At 47.0% G+C, this 16,416-nt stretch overlaps 1 protein-coding gene and 1 long non-coding RNA gene across 2 annotated transcripts in view; both read right to left on the minus strand.

Annotated features, from left to right (window-relative positions):
* The window catches only part of LOC120997662 (zinc finger protein 282-like), a 394,601-nt gene that overhangs the window by 209,755 nt on the left and 168,430 nt on the right, over positions 1-16,416 (minus strand). The window lies entirely within an intron of this gene.
* On the minus strand, positions 262-2,887 carry LOC120998434. The gene is made up of 3 exons (XR_005778378.1): positions 2,876-2,887; positions 2,669-2,792; positions 262-317 (listed from the first exon to the last, which is right to left on the minus strand). It is a non-coding gene; the product is annotated as an uncharacterized LOC120998434 (long non-coding RNA).

The raw sequence follows: 16,416 nt of genomic DNA on the forward strand, positions 1-16,416 counted from the left end.
ACCTCACTCTTACACGGGGGATCGCCCATCATCTGCTCTTCTTCATCCTCCACTTTAATATCAGTCAGATCTTCCCCCTGATTTGTCATCTGTAACAATTCAGGACAATACAGCAGACAGGTGGGAAATCTAACAGATCCACATAAGAGACCCCCACCATCTATGACCCCTCTATGACTGCAGGACCCCCCTATATAGATGTGTATAGGGCTCAGCTCCATCTACCTGATGGTTCTCTGGGAGCTTCTCCTCTGGACAGTCCTGGGAATACAGAGGACGGGGACATCTCTCGGGGGGATTTCCTTCTATGAGTCCATCTGTAGGAAACACACAGGAACAGGAGAGATTATTACATGTGATGATGGGAGTAGTATCCAGGTGACTCTTAAATATACATGATAGCCGCCCCCCCCCCCCTCCTTACACTGCTGATCCGTCTCCTCTTCTGGTTCATCTTTAACCTCAGTCTTAATATCCATCAGATTTTTATCCTAAACAAGAAAAAAAAATTAAAATAATCTTTGGTCCAATCCCTTTCTGGTCAGATTCTATGGAGACTTCAGCTCCATCTACCTGATGGTTCTCTGGGAGCTTCTCCTCTGGACAGTCCTGGGAATACAGAGGACGGGGACATCTCTCGGGGGGATTTCTCCTCCTGGATCCATCTGTGGAGACACAAGCACACAGTGACTGAATACACGGCCTCCTGTAGATCTGTCTATAGATCAGACTCTTCTTTTAGCTCCTTTACTTCTCGGTTTAGTGACCAGGACCTACATAACAATGCTCTGCTCCTCACCACCTTTCTACCAAACCCCAAGATAATCCAGTCACCCCACATAGAAATCCCACCGCTGGCACCTTCATCATGAGAACAGGGGTCCTGGGTCCTCACATGGATGGAGCGGTGGTTGTACATGTCTGCGGCTCCAGTCACGATCAGTGAAAATGCTGGAGATATCTATGAGAACGTCTGTTACAGCCACAAGGAGAACACGGGACCCTCGTTCTCATGATCAGAGGGGTCTCAGTGGTCACATATTTATCCTCTGAAAATGGATATCGTCATTTTCTAACTTCCATAACTGGTTTACGTTTACGTCGATGGAGCTGGACGAGGGCTCATTTTCTGTGGGGTGAGCTGTCAGTTTGATTCACACCATTTTGGGGCAGATAGGAGTTTTTCTGACATTTTTGAACACGACCATACAGACTACGTTGATTTATTTAAGATAAATAGGAAAATAATTTATTTTTTTATTTTTCTTTTATTAATATTTTGAAAATATTTTTTTTCCGTTAGTCTTCTATGAGCTGGACCTGCAATCATACTGACTCCAGAGGCAGGTATAACAGAAGAAACAAGGTGGCGGGCCTTCATTATGTCTCAGGATGCCATTACCACCGACCAGCGCCTGAAAATTGTGTTGCAGGGAAGGGGGTGATCAGGGGATAAAGGAAGCCCCCATGTCTGCCCAGCTGCAGTGGATGTTATTGACCACAACATCTTTTGTTGGGTGTCATCTCTGTATCACAACTCCTGACCCCGCTCCTCACATTCCATCCTGACCAGTGACGTTCATGTAGCTCATTGGTCATTAATAGGTTAAGTCCCCGTTATCCACAGATGACTCCCATCCTCCGGCTTCTTACAGGAGAGGTCGGATCATTTATAACCATAGCAGACTGTGCTCCGCTGCTGATAACAGAGAGGAATAACCCCGGCCGGTCTGATGGCCTCCACCGCTGTATCCATCCCCTGCTGCAGGAACATCCACATTCACATATATGGGACGGATTTCAGGAGCGGAAACCTCTACAACAAACCTGCCATGTGTGAACACACCCTAATGCAGCAGTACAGTAAAGCGAGGGACGTGTGTGTGGAGCTCAGGCATCGGCCGCTGATCATGGACGTCCGTCACCCCCTCAGGCTGCCCGATTCATCTGCACCCCCCATGTCACCCCAGTCCTATGTATCCTGGAGCAGATCCTCAGAGTAAGAGAAAACGGAGCCCATGACATATTGTGGAGCCTCCGCAGCTAGAACACTCCGGCCGTACATCTACTGCTAGAAGACACATGTCCGCTCTGACAGGACCACAGACTGGAGGAGGAGAGAGAAGAGCCCGGTGATCCCACCTTCTCCTCCAGTCACACATAGCACCTTGTGTCTTCTCTGCTTGTGGAGTGACTAGAGGATCCCAGACATGAAGGGAGGAGAACTACTGGAATAAGGATGTGTTCACACCAGGTCTGAGCCGTCCATCAGAGGTAGATATCAGGAGGGTTTCCTAACGTAGATCTCTGATAGAAGGAGGTGACGTCTCCCCTGTACAGTCCTATCATTCTATATAGTCACACAGGGGCAGACGTCACCCATAAGCCCCATGTATACGGCACGGCGCAGGTTTTCCTGCAGGACCCTCTGTATAGAATAGTGTCATCTACTGTACCGGCCGATGGAGGCCAAGAGGACACTATATCTGTCAGGAGGATGGAGCCTATGGAGAAGTGTGATGTATATGGGAAATGTAGGCTCTAACGTGATGTGACCGGAGAATAACATGTGGAGCTCCTACATTACATGTCATTACACACGTGTACACACTGCACATGACCGGACTGAGGCTCTAACACGGCCTCTTCTCACCTCGTCTCTTCTTACCTGGTGATGTCAGAGGCCGGGGAGCCTCTATCATGGCCTCCTTGTACAGATCCTTGTGTCCTTCTACATACTCCCACTCCTCCATGGAGAAATAGACCGCCACATCCTGACACCTTACAGGAACCTGACAACACAATGACACCATCATCACCCAGACCCCTCCAGTGCTGTTACTGGAGAATTTCCCAGCATTCCCAGCAGTGTCACCTCTCCAGTCAGCAGCTCCATCATCTTGTGGGTGAGTTCTAGGATCTTCTGCTCATGTATCAGGGGGGGAGGCTCTGTGATGGGGGTCCTGCTCCACCCTCCAGACTCATGGATGATGGGAGTCCCCCCCGATGTCTTCTTCTCTATGGTGTAATCCTGTGGATGGAGAGAGACACTTAGGGAAAGAAATTCCTTCCTGACTCCAGATCTACACTCAGATCCCTCCCTGGATCATGGCCCCATCTCCAGTAATCCAGTCACTAGAAGCTGGAATATTATTACCCTCCAGACCTCCAGGCCCCTTCTGGACTCTTCTAGAGAATCCCCCATGACTCCTTCCTCTGGCAGAGAGCTCCATAGTCTCACTGCTCTTACAGTAAAGACTCCTCTTCTATGTTGGTGGAGAAACCTTCTTTCCTCTAAATGTAGTGGAGGCCTCCTTGTTTTGTCCAGTATCATCTACAGGGTGGGCCATTTATATGGATACACCTTAATAAAATGGGAATGGTTGGTGATATTAACTTCCTGTTTGTGGCACATTAGTAAATGTGAGGGGGGAAACTTTTCAAGATGGGTGGTGACCATTTTGAAGTTGGCCATTTTGAATCCAACTTTAGTTTTTTCAATAGGAAGAGGGTCATGTGACACATCAAACTTATTGGGAATTTCACTTTATTCTTTCATGAGTTATTTACAAGTTTCTGACCACTTATAAAATGTGTTCAATGTGCTGCCCATTGTGTTGGATTGTCAATGCAACCCTCTTCTCCCACTCTTCACACACTGATAGCAACACCGCAGGAGAAATGCTAGCACAGGCTTCCAGTATCCGTAGTTTCAGGTGCTGCACATCTCGTATCTTCACAGCATAGACGATTGCCTTCAGATGACCCCAAAGATAAAAGTCTAAGGCCCCTTTCACACGGGGTGAGTATTCCGCGCGGATGCGATGCGTGAGGTGAACGCATTGCACCCGCACTGAATACCGACCCATTCATTTCTATGGGGCTGTTCAGATGAGCGGTGATTTTCACGCATCACTTATGCGTTGCGTGAAAATCGCAGCATGTTCTATATTCTGCGTTTTTCACGCAACGCAGGCCCCATAGAAGTGAATGGGGTTGCGTGAAAATCGCAAGCATCCACAAGCAAGTGAGGATGCAGTGCGATTTTCACGCATGGTTGCTAGGTGACAGTCTATAAACTGTATTATTTTCCCTTATAACATGGTTATAAGGGAAAATAATAGCATTCTGAATACAGAATACTTAGTAGGCGATCAATTGAGGGTTAAAAAAAGAAATAAAAATTAACTCACCTTCTCCTCTTGTTCGCGTAGCTCCCGTCTCTTCTTTACTTCTCAAAAGATGAACTATTGGCTAGGACCTGTGGTGACGTCAGATCACATGCTCCAATCACATGGTCCATTACCACGGTGATGTACCATGTGATTGGAGCATGTGATCTGACGTCACCACAGGTCCTAGCCGATAGTTCATCTTTTGAGAAGTAAAGAAGAGACGGGAGCTACGCGAACAAGAGGAGAAGGTGAGTTAATTATTATTATTTTTTTTAACCCTTAATTGATCACCTACTATGCATTCTGTATTCAGAATGCTATTATTTTCCCTTATAACCATGTTATAAGGGAAAATAATAAAATCTACACAACACCTAACCCAAGCCCGAACTTCTGTGAAGAAGTTCGGGTTTGGGTACCAAACATGCGTGATTTTTCTCACGTGAGTGCAAAACGCATTACAATGTTTTGCACTCGCGCGGAAAAATCGCGGGTGTTCCCGCAACGCACCCGCACATTTTCCCGCAACACCCGTGTGAAAGAGGCCTAAGGGGGTCAGATCAGGAGACCTTGGGGGCCATTCAACTGGCCCACGACGACCAATCCACTTTCCACGAAACTGTTCATCTAGGAATGCTCGGACCTGACACCCATAATGTGGTGGTGCACCATCTTGCTGGAAAAACTCAGGGAACGTGCCAGCTTCAGTGCATAAAGAGGGAAACACATCATCATGTAGAAATTTCGCATATCAAGTGGCCTTGAGGTTTCCATTGATGAAGAATGGCCCCACTATCTTTGTACCCCATATACCACACCATACCATCAATTTTTTTCTTCCAACAGTCTTGGAGGGATCTATCCAATGTGGGTTAGTGTCAGACCAATAGCGGTGGTTTTGTTTGTTAACTTCACCATTCACATAAAAGTTTGCCTCATCACTAAACAAAATCTTCTGCGTAAACTGAGGGTCCTGTTCCAATTTTTGTTTTGCCCATTCTGCAAATTCAGTGCGCCGATCTGGGTCATCCTCGTTGAGATGCTGCAGTAGCTGGAGTTTGTAAGGGTGCCATTTGTGAGTAGCTAATATCCGCCGAAGGGATGTTTGACTAATGCCACTCTCCAGTGACATGCGGCGAGTGCTACGCTGTGGGCTCTTGCTGAATGAAGCTAGGACAGCCACTGATGTTTCTGCATTAGAGACAGATTTCATGCGTCCACATTTTGGCAAATCCAACACTGAACCAGTTTCACGAAACCTAGCAAGCAGTTTGCTAACTGTAGCATGGGAGATGGGTGGTCTCGTAGGGTGTCTTGCATTGAAATCTGCTGCAATGACCCGATTACTGCGTTCACCAGACATCAACACAATTTCTATCTGCTCCTCACGTGTTAACCTCGGCGACATGTCAATGGCTGTAAACAAAGAGAAACTTGTAAATAACTCATGAAAGAATAAAGTTACGTTAAAACCAAGCACACCATTGTTTTTCTTGTGAAATTCCCAATAAGTTTGATGTGTCACATGACCCTCTTCCTATTGAAAAAACAAAAGTTGGATTCAAAATGTCCGACTTCAAAATGGCCACCATGGTCACCACCCATCTTGAAAAGTTTCCCCCCTCACATATACTAATGTGCCACAAACAGGAAGTTAATATCACCAACTATTCCCATTTTATTAAGGTGTATCCATATAAATGGCCCACCCTGTAGATGTCAGACTAGTGGTAGAAATCCTCCCTCCAGGCCACACTCCGGCCATCTCCTCCTCTGCTTCCTCTCCTCCTGGGTACAACGTGCCTACTTACCTTCTCATGGCTCCTACAACATGACTATTGGTCTCCATGATCCATCACTGACCATACTGGTGGCTGATCTTCAGGTTCTCCATCACTTGGAAGGTCTGGAGGCCATTCTCCAGGACCCTGGACTCTTCCTATCACTTCCTATGATGGATTCTCCTTCCCGATGTCTGACTTGTTACAGAATACAATAAAGAGGAGAGAAATCTAGAAAAGTTTACCTCTCCGCTCAGCAGGGAGATGATCTCCAAGGTGAGGTCTAATATTCTTCTGCTGATCTTCTTCCTGTCCATCCTTGGTGGTCATTCAGGAGAAGAGGAGAGAACTGGAGGAGCTGGAGGCTTCTAGTACTGCAGGCCCCTTTATGAGGAGAGGAGAGGCTGGAAATCCTCCAGGGACAAGAGCATTAGTGAGATCCAGAACCGCACTTACTGCTCCTGGAGAGACCCCGCTTCTCAGAGCCCCCAGCACCGGGGATAAAGGGGGATTCTGGAGAAATGGCTGATACCAGAGAGAAGAAGAGGCTCCTGACACCACAGCAGTGACTACCGACCAGGACCTGCTCTGTATCTGCTGCACTGCAAGAGCTGAAGGACCTGGGATGACGTCACTGTCATGTGATCAGTGCAGGGGGCGGAGCTCAGCAGTGGAGAGAAGTTGTAGAGAAGGACCTGTGATGATGTCACCATCATGTGATCAGTGCAGGGGGCGGAGCTCAGCAGTGGAGAGAAGTGGTAGAGAAGGACCTGTGATGATGTCACCATCATGTGATCAGTGCAGGAGGGGGCGGAGTTTAGCAATGGGAAGGAGAGGTCCTGGTGAAGAAACTGTGATGATGTCACACCCATGTGACCAGACTACTGTGAGGGGGCAGTTCTGGAGTTTGGTAGAATGTGAGATGTTTCCACAGGAGGAGTCGGAGCTGTATGAGGCTTGTTGAGGGACGGTTGTGCAGACGATGAGATTTTATTTATTACTCTTTATTTCTGTTTTCAGAATGTGTAGTATAAATAATGTGTTAAAGGCTATACTCAGTGTCTGGGGTACTTAGGGCCCACTAGTGTAACTGATTCTGGGGGCCCACCTTAGGGCTCCTGCACACTAACTTATTTTTTTTCTGTGTTCGTACCGTTCCTGTTTTTGTGGCCTGTATGCGAAACCATTCACTTCAATGGGGCCGCAAAAAACGGAAATGACTCCATGTGCATTCCGTGTCTGTATGTCCGCATGGCCGTTACGCAAAATGATAGAACATGTCCTATTATTGTCGGCATTACAGACAAGGATAGGGCGGTTCTGTTAGAGGACGTTCTGTTCCGCATAATGTGGAATGTGCACACCCGGTATCCATGTTTTGCGGATCAGCAATTTGCGGACTGGAAAACGTCCAGCGGTCGTGTTCATGAGCCCTTACAGTGATAACAGAAATATTACAGATGAAGTATGATGGCGGACACTCACAGCAACATGCACAGACATACATGTGGCAGGATTTAGGCTGCTCTCACACTTGCAGTAGCAGGGTCCGGCAGGATGTTCTGGCGGGGGAACAGGCTGCCGCATACGTGCTAACGCTAGCCCACCATGCCGCCGTTAGTCCGCTGTAGTTTTTGTGTGGCCGCCTCTCGGCATGTTTGCCCCCATTATAGTGAATAGGGCCTGAGCGGACCTCCGGTGGCTGTTCCCCCACTGGTATAGGCTGCCGGACCCTGCAACCGCAAGTGTGAGAGTAGCCTTACACATATGTGGATATCCTGCTCTTAAGTCAGTCAGAAACAAGACACATGCAGCTCCTATCACACATGGGAAGCACCAAGACATGAATGCCGGACCCTATTAAGTGTAGCACAAGGGGCGGCCTCACTTCAACAAATGTCATTTTTCATGTAGAGAAAGTTAATACAAGCCACTTACTAATGTATTGTGATTCTCCATATTGCCTCCTTTCCATCACATTATACACAGCTCGTATCCGAGGATATTACCACCGTGTAATCCAGCAGCGGTGGCCGTGCTTGAACACTATAGGTAGAGGTGTTGTCCTATGAGCACTTCCAGCCTTTCCCTATAGTGTGTAAGCCCGGCCACCGCTGCTGGATTACACGGTGGTAATAACCCCGGATACGTGCTGTGTATAATGTGATGGAAAGGAGGCAATATGGACAATCACAATACATTAGTAAGTGCCTTGAATTAACTGCATGATAAATGTCATTTACTGAAGTGAGACAAACCCTTTAACCATAAATGTCTGGCATGAAATTTACCAAATCTTACCCTCTTCAGATTGTACATAATCTACATTATATTTAAAAGGGTTGTCCTACCATAATGACCTCTCGCCTATCTACAGAATCGGTGATAAATATCAGATTGCTGGGGTCTGACTGCTGGACCACCCACTGATCAGGAAAAAAGGGGTCCTGAGACATTCAATTACATTACCGCCAATCTGTGTACACAAGGGTCTTAAAGGCGTCCTCTCACTTCAGTAAGTCGGATTTATCATGTAGAGAAAGTTAATACGAGCAACTTAGTAATATAGTGTTATTATCCATATTGCCTCCTTTTCTGGCTGGATTACTCTACCACTGCTGGACTGCAGGGTGGTCGTAACCATGGAAACGAGCAGTGTATAATGTGATGGAAAAATGAATCCAGCCAGCAAAGGAAGCAATATGGATAAGAACAAATTTAAAAAATTTGCAGAGAGCATTCCTCATGACTGAGGGCCCTCGTCTGTGTGGTAACGACTAGGTTTTTCAACAGGACAACACTACAGTACACAATGCCCGCAGGACAAGGGACTTCTTCCAGGAGAAGAACATCACTCTTTTGGCCCATCCTGCGTGTTCCCCTGATCTAAATCCAATTGAGAACTTTTGGGGATGGATGGCAAGGGAAGTTTACAAAAATGGACAACAGTTCCAGACAGTAGATGGCCTTCGTGCGGCCGTCTTCACCACCTGGAGAAATGTTCCCACTCACCTCATGGAAACGCTTGCATCAAGCATGCTGAAACAAATTTTTGAAGTGATAAACAATAACAGCGGAGCTACTCATTACTGAGTTCATGTTTGGAAGTTGGATTTCTGTTTTGGGGGGGTTTAGTTTTTTTTTGCAGGTGTGGTCCTAAACTGTGGATCAGCTGAAAAACAGCCTGTTTCAGTTTATTCGTTGTTTTCATTAAATTGAATGCTCAAAAAATGTTTTGTCTCACTCCCATTTCTTCTTGTTGCATGTTGAAGCTCTACTTGGAACCTTGTTAAGATCCAGCCATGATGAATAGGATTTTTTGCTATTTTTCAAGTGGTCTTAAACTTTTGATCAGGACTGTATTAGTAAGTTGCTCGTATTAACTTTCTCTACATTATAAATCCGACTTACTAAAGTGAGACAACCCACGTTCATGGGGGACCCAGCAGTCAGACCCCCCTCACAAAATATGTATCAAACTAAAATAGAAATGCTCACCTGTTAAAGGACCTGTGTCAACTTTTCTAGTTATTATTATTATTATTATTATTTATTATTAAAGCGCCATTCATTCCATAGCGCTGTACATGTGATAAGCGGTGCACATACATTATACAGACAATTGCACTAATCATAAACAAGACAAGTTACAAACTGGTACAAAAGGAGAGTGGGCCCTGCCCGTGAGGGCTTACAATCTACATGGTATGGGAGAAGGACACAGTAGGTGCGGGTGAAGCTGGTCATGGCGGTATAGAGGCAGCAGGGTCACTGGTTGTAGGCTTGTCTGAAGAGGTGGGTTTTCAGGTTTCTTTTGAAGGATTCCAATGTAGGTGAGAGTCTGATATGTTGGGGCAGCGAGTTCCAGAATATGGGGGATGCGCGGGAGAAATCTTGGAGTCAATTGTGGGAAGAGGCGATAAGAGGAGAGGAGAGAAGGAGGTCTTGTGAGGATCGGAGAGTGCGTGTGGGGATGTATCGGGAAAGTAGCTCCGAGATGTAGGGAGGGGACAGGTTATGGACGGCCTTGTATGTATTTGTTAGTACTTTGAAGTGAATTCGCTGGGCAATGGGGAGCCAGTGAAGGGATTGGCAGAGGGGAGAGGCAGAGGAGTAATAGGGTGAGAGGTGGATTAGTCGGGCAGCAGAGTTGAGGATAGATTGGAGGGGTGCGAGAGTGCTAGATGGAAGGCCACAGAGGAGAATGTTGCAGTAGTCTAGGCGGGAGATAATGAGGGCATGTACAAGAATTTTCGCAGAGTCAAAGTTAAGGAAAGCACGGATGCGGGAGATGTTTTTGAGTTGGAGGCGGCAGCTCGTGGAAAGAGCTTGGATTTGCGGTTGGAAGGAAAGTGCAGAATCAAAGGTCACTCCAAGGCAGCGGACTTTGTTGACCGTGGAGAGTGTGCAGCCATTGATCATGATAGATAGGTCTGCTGAGGGGGTTGAACAAGATGGGGTAAAGATTATAAATTCTGTCTTATCCATGTTAAGTTTTAGAAAGCGAGAGGCGAAGAAGGATGATATAGAAGATAGACATTGTGGGATTCGTGATAGTAAGGTGGTGATGTCTGGACCAGAGAGGTAGATTTGTGTGTCGTCAGCGTAGGAGTGATACTGAAAGCCATGGGACTCTATAAGCTGTCCCAGGCCAAAAGTGTAGATAGAGAAGAGCAGGGGTCCTAGGACAGAGCCTTGCGGGACACCAACAGAGAGGGAATGAGACGAGGAGGTGGTGCGAGAGTGGGAGACGCTAAACGTCCGGTCTGTGAGGTATGATGTGATCCAGAAGAGGGCCAGGTCGGTGATGCCAAGAGATGAGAGAGTTTGCAACAGAATGGAGTGGTCAACAGTGTCAAAGGCAGAGGACAGGTCAAGGAGAAGGAGGACAGAGTATTGTTTCTTGGTTCTATCCACAGGATCGGGGATAACTAAGTGATCCGTGGGGGTCTGAACGCTGGAGCCCCCACTGATCCTCCTTCTTGACTGAGTGGCAGGTGGAGCATATGCCCTGCCTCTCCATCCATTCTCTATGGGGTCGCCGGAGATGGCGGAGTACAGAGCTGGCTATTTCCAGTGGTCCCAAAGAGAATGAATGGAGCAGCATGGGCGTATGTGTGGCCTGTCACACCATCAAAAAGGGGGAACAGGACCAGTTCCTGGGATCAGTGGGGGTCGCAGAATCAGACCCCACTATTCATATAGTTATGCCCTATAGTGTGGAGAGGATAATTTGAGAACCTGGACAACCCCTTTAAATCCTCCACCACTAGTATCTCTTTACATGGCAGCAGTGATGCCTGTAAATACGGAATATCATCACTGCCGCCATGTAAACCATAGGTGTCAATACTGGAGAATGTGACGAACTGGGCAGAATTGTTCAGGCATAAGTCCAACCCCCTTTGGATGTCATAATCTTTAACAAAGCCCAAGCAAAGGTTCTAGAGGAGCAACGTAAGCAAAGGGCACGAACAGGGGGTCATAACTGAAGCAGAGATATTAGGTGTCACGGATGGTGTTGCAGAAAACAAGAAGTAACAAATAAAGATCCGACTGACTTGATCCCAAACTAAGGAACAAAAAGGTGAGCCCTATAAAAGCCCCAGAGCTCTCCCTGACTGCTCAGCCCATGCAAAGATCTCAATGATAGAAAATTGCATGTCCACGTACCTAGACTGAGTGACAACTGAAAACCCTATAATAGTGAGGGGACACGACCACCGGCTCCCTGCACTCAATACGGAGGGAGTCAGGGTCACCTAGAATCAAGCCAACAGGAAAACACAAATAAAGGAATAGACTTATCTGAGGAACCAGCAGTTGCAACTTCTAGCAGTGAGCACAATCCAGGAAGTAGTATATACCGCAAAGTGAGGCAGTATGGGAGGGGATATAAAGGAAGGCAATCACTGCTAATAGATGACAGCTGGGAGAGGGAGAAGAGATGTCAAAGCGAAACCAAAACAAAAGAACATCATGCAGGAGGTACTGAAGAACGTCTGTCAGAACTTCTCAGAGATCTGGCGGTGACAGTACCCCTCCCTCTACGAGTGGACTCCGGACACTCAGAGCCCACCTTCTCAGGATGGGACGCCCTGATAAGACGAGTGGCCTTAATGTCCGCCACTGGGACCCACATCCTCTCCTCAGGACCATAACACTCCCAATGAACGAGGTACTGGAGAGAACCGAAGACAATACGAGAATGCACAATCCTAGAGACCTGAAATTCAAGATTACCATCAACCACAATCGGAGGAGGAGGCAAAGAGGAGGGTACAGTGGGTTGAACATAAGGTTTTAATAGGGACTTGTGAAAAACATTATGGATCTTCCAAGTCTGAGGAAGATCAAGACGGAAGGCAACGGGATTGATGATGGACATGATTTTGTAAGGTCCAATAAACTTAGGACCCAACTTCCAGGAGGGAACCTTCAATTTGATATTCTTAGTAGACAATCATACCAGATCACCAACATTCAGGTCCGGACCAGGCACACGTCTCTTATCCGCCACACGCTTATATCTCTCACTCATGCTCTTTAGATTATCCTGAATCTTTTGCCAAATAGATGACAAAGACAAGGAGAATCTCTCCTCATCAGGTAAACCAGAAGACCCCTCTCCAGAGAATGTCCCAAACTGCGGATGAAACCCATATGCACCAAAAAATGGTGACTTATCAGAGGACTCCTGACGACGGTTATTTAAAGCAAACTCAGCAAGGGACAAAAAAGAACACCAATCCTCCTGATTCTCCGCCACAAAACAGCGCAGATATGTCTCCAGATTCTGATTGAAGCGCTCTGTCTGGCAATTCGACTGCGGGTGGAAAGCAGAAGAGAATGATAACCGAACCCCCAAGCGAGAACAGAAAGCCTTCCAGAATCTGGAAACAAACTTCGTGCCCCTGTCAGAGACTATGTCTGAAGGAATACCATGCAATTTGACAATGTGATCAATAAATGCTTGCGCCAGCGTTTTAGCATTGGGCAACCCAGGAAAATGAATAAAATGCGCCATTTTGCTAAAACGGTCCACCACCACCAGAATCACAGTCTTCCCTGAGGAACGAGGCAGGTCCGTAATGAAGTCCATGGACAGATGTTTCTAAGGACGGGAAGGAATGGGTAACGGGAGGAGAGGACCTGATGGCCGTGAATGAGGGACTTTGGCACGAGCGCAGGTCTCGCAGGCTGCCACAAAACCCTCAACCGACTTACGAAGAGCTGGCCACCAGAATCTCTGAGCAATGAGATCCACTGTGGCTCTACCCCCCGGGTGCCCAGCAAGGACCGTATCGTGGTGCTCCTTAAAAACCTTGTGTCGTAAAGCGAGAGGCACAACCTCCCAGGAGGACAAAGATCAGGAGCCTCTGCCTGGGCTGCCTGAACCTCTGCCTCCAATTCAGGATAAAGAGCAGAGAAAACCACCCCTTCAGCCAAAATGGGACCCGGGTCTTCAAAGTTCCCCCCTCCCGGAAAACAACGTGACAGGGCATCCGCCTTCACATTCTTAACCCCAGGGCGGAATGTGACAACAAAATTAAACCTTGAAAAGAACAAAGACCATCTGGCCTGTCTCGGGTTCAGACGCTTGGCTGACTCCAAGTAGGCCAGATTCTTATGGTCGGTAAACACGGTAATAGGGTGTCTGGCTCCCTCTAGCCAATGGCACCATTCCTCAAAAGCTAACTTGATGGCCAACAACTCCCTATCTCCCACATCGTAATTTCTCTCTGCGGAGGAGAGTTTCTTCGAGAAAAAGGCACACGGTTGCCATTTGGCAGGAAAGGGACCCTGAGACAAGACCGCACCCACACCCACCTCAGAAGCGTCCACCTCAACAATGAAGGGCAGAGAGATATCAGGTTGTACCAAGATGGGAGCGGAAGCAAAACTCTCTTTGATACTAGAAAAGGCCTTACGCGCCTCTACCGACCAGGAGGAAAAATCTACCCCCTTTTTAGTCATATCAGTGAGTGGCTTAACAACAGAGGAATAATTCAAAATGAACTTCTTGTAATAATTGGCAAAACCCAAAAAGCGCATCAGCGCCTTCTGATTCTCAGGAAGCTCCCAATCAAGCACAGCGCGGACCTTCTCGGGGTCCATGCGAAAACCATAAGCGGAGAGAAGAAAATCCAGAAATGTAATTTCTGGAACTGCAAACACACATTTTTCCAGTTTAGCGTACAATTTATTCTCCCGCAGAATGATCAAGACCTGACATAAGTGGTCTCGATGAGTTTTGAAATCAGGAGAAAAAATCTAAATGTCATCTAGATACACTAGTACAAATTTCCCCATTAAATGAAAAAAAATGCTGTTCACAAAATGTTGGAAGACGGCTGGAGCATTCATCAAACCAAAAGGCATAACCAAATTCCCAAAATGGCCCTCAGGGGTATTGAAGGCCGTCTTCCATTCGTCCCCTTCTCTGACCCTGACCAAGTTGTATGCCCCTCTTAAATCCAACTTGGAAAAAACTTGAGCCCCAACAATCTGGTTAAACAGGTCCGGGATCAGAGGAAGCGGATAAGGGTCACGAATTGTGATACTGTTCAGCTCCCTGAAATCCAGACATGGTCTTAAAGAACCATCTTTTTTATGAACAAAAAAAACCCAGCGGCAACAGGTGACTTCGAGGGTCGTATGTGTCCCTTTCTCAGGCTCTCAGAGACATAAGTACGCATAGCGACCCTTTCAGGTTGGGAGAGATTGTATAAATGAGATTTAGCTTAGCATCTGGGATGAGATTAATAGGGCAATCGTACTCCCGATGAGGGGGCAGCTCCTGAACACCACTCTCAGAAAACACATCCGAAAATTCAGAAAGAATAGATGGTACAGTCTTAGTAGAAACGATTTTTGAGAAAGTGGAGCGGAATCAATAGCAAAAACAGGTATGTATGTCCTTTCCCAAAGTGCATACCTAGAAACCATGTGTTATAGCAAATTGATTATCAATGAGATTGACAGCTGCTCCACTATCTACAAGAATCTCACAAACAATGTTCTTGCTCTCTAGCGCCACCCTGGCAGGTAGGACAAAACGGGAACTACAAGCAAACGGAAAACCTTCAATTTCCGCATCAACCTTGCCAATAGTAACAGATGGAATGTTTTTAGAGGACTTTTTTCTTTTTGTTTCTTTATTACCCTCAAAAAACTCCCTGAATCTCCTAGAGGGACAAACATTTGCCAAATGATTTATACCTCCACAACAGAAACAAACCTTCCTCTGAGAGCTGAATCCTTTGTTGTTATAGGCAAGCAAACCCAGCTGCATGGGCTCCTGCTCAGAGGGGATTGAGAGAGACTGAGACCCCTGTGCACTGAATGAGACCGCCCCACTGTCCTTGGACTGAGTATGACAGGAAGGTATGATCTCTCCTCTCTCTCTAAGACGCCTGTCAATACGAACAGCCCGAGACATGGCAGACTCCAAGGAGGTAGGTCTCTCATGAAAGGCAAATGCATCTTTCAATCCCTCTGAAAGACCATGGCAAAATTGACTTCGGAGTGCAGCATCATTCCAACCAGTATCAGACACCCATCTCCGAAATTCTGAACAGTATATCTCTGCGGACTGTTTACCCTGGCATAAAAGATGCAGTTTAGATTCAGCCACAGCAATACGATCCGGATCATCATATATCCGACCCAGGGCTACAAAAAATTCATCCCCTGATCGGAGGGGCCGTGCCCCCACCGGCAGCGAAAAGGCCCAAGACTGAGCGTTATCCCTGAGCAGTGAGATGATGATCCCCACCCTCTGCTCCTCATCACCAGAGGAATGGGGAAGTAGGCGAAAATGGAGTTTGCAAGCCTCTCTAAAACGAACAAAATTCTCACTACCCCCAGAGAAGGTATCCGGAAGCGAGATCTTATGCTCAGAACAAACTCCATGAACGCAAGCAGAACCGGTCACCTGAAACTGAGACACAGCTTTACGGAGCTCCGCTACCTCCAGTGAAAGACCCCGCATGCGGTCCGTTAAGGCTGAAACCGGATCCATGCTTAAGACGGTTTTGGCGGTTTATAATGTCACGGATGGTGTTGCAGAAAACAAGAAGTAACAAATAAAGATCCGACTGACTTGATCCCAAACTAAGGAACAAAAGGGTGAGCCCTATCAAAGCCCTAGAGCTCTCCCTGACTGCTCGGCAGATGCAAAGATCTCAATGATAGAAAATTGCATGTCCACGTACCTAGACTGAGTGACACCTGAAAACCCTATAATGGCGAGGGGACACGACCACCGGCTCCCTGCACTCAATACGGAGGGAGTCAGGGTCACCTAGAATCAAGCCAACAGGAAAACACAAATAAAGGAATAGACTTATCTGAGGAACCAGCAGTTGCAACTTCTAGCAGTGAGCACAATCCAGGAAGTAGTATAAACCGCAAAGTGAGGCAGTATGGGAGGGGATATAAAGGGAGGCAATCACTGC

This window comes from Bufo bufo, chromosome 4, assembly GCF_905171765.1.
Source record: "Bufo bufo chromosome 4, aBufBuf1.1, whole genome shotgun sequence".
Lineage (NCBI taxonomy): Eukaryota > Metazoa > Chordata > Amphibia > Anura > Bufonidae > Bufo > Bufo bufo.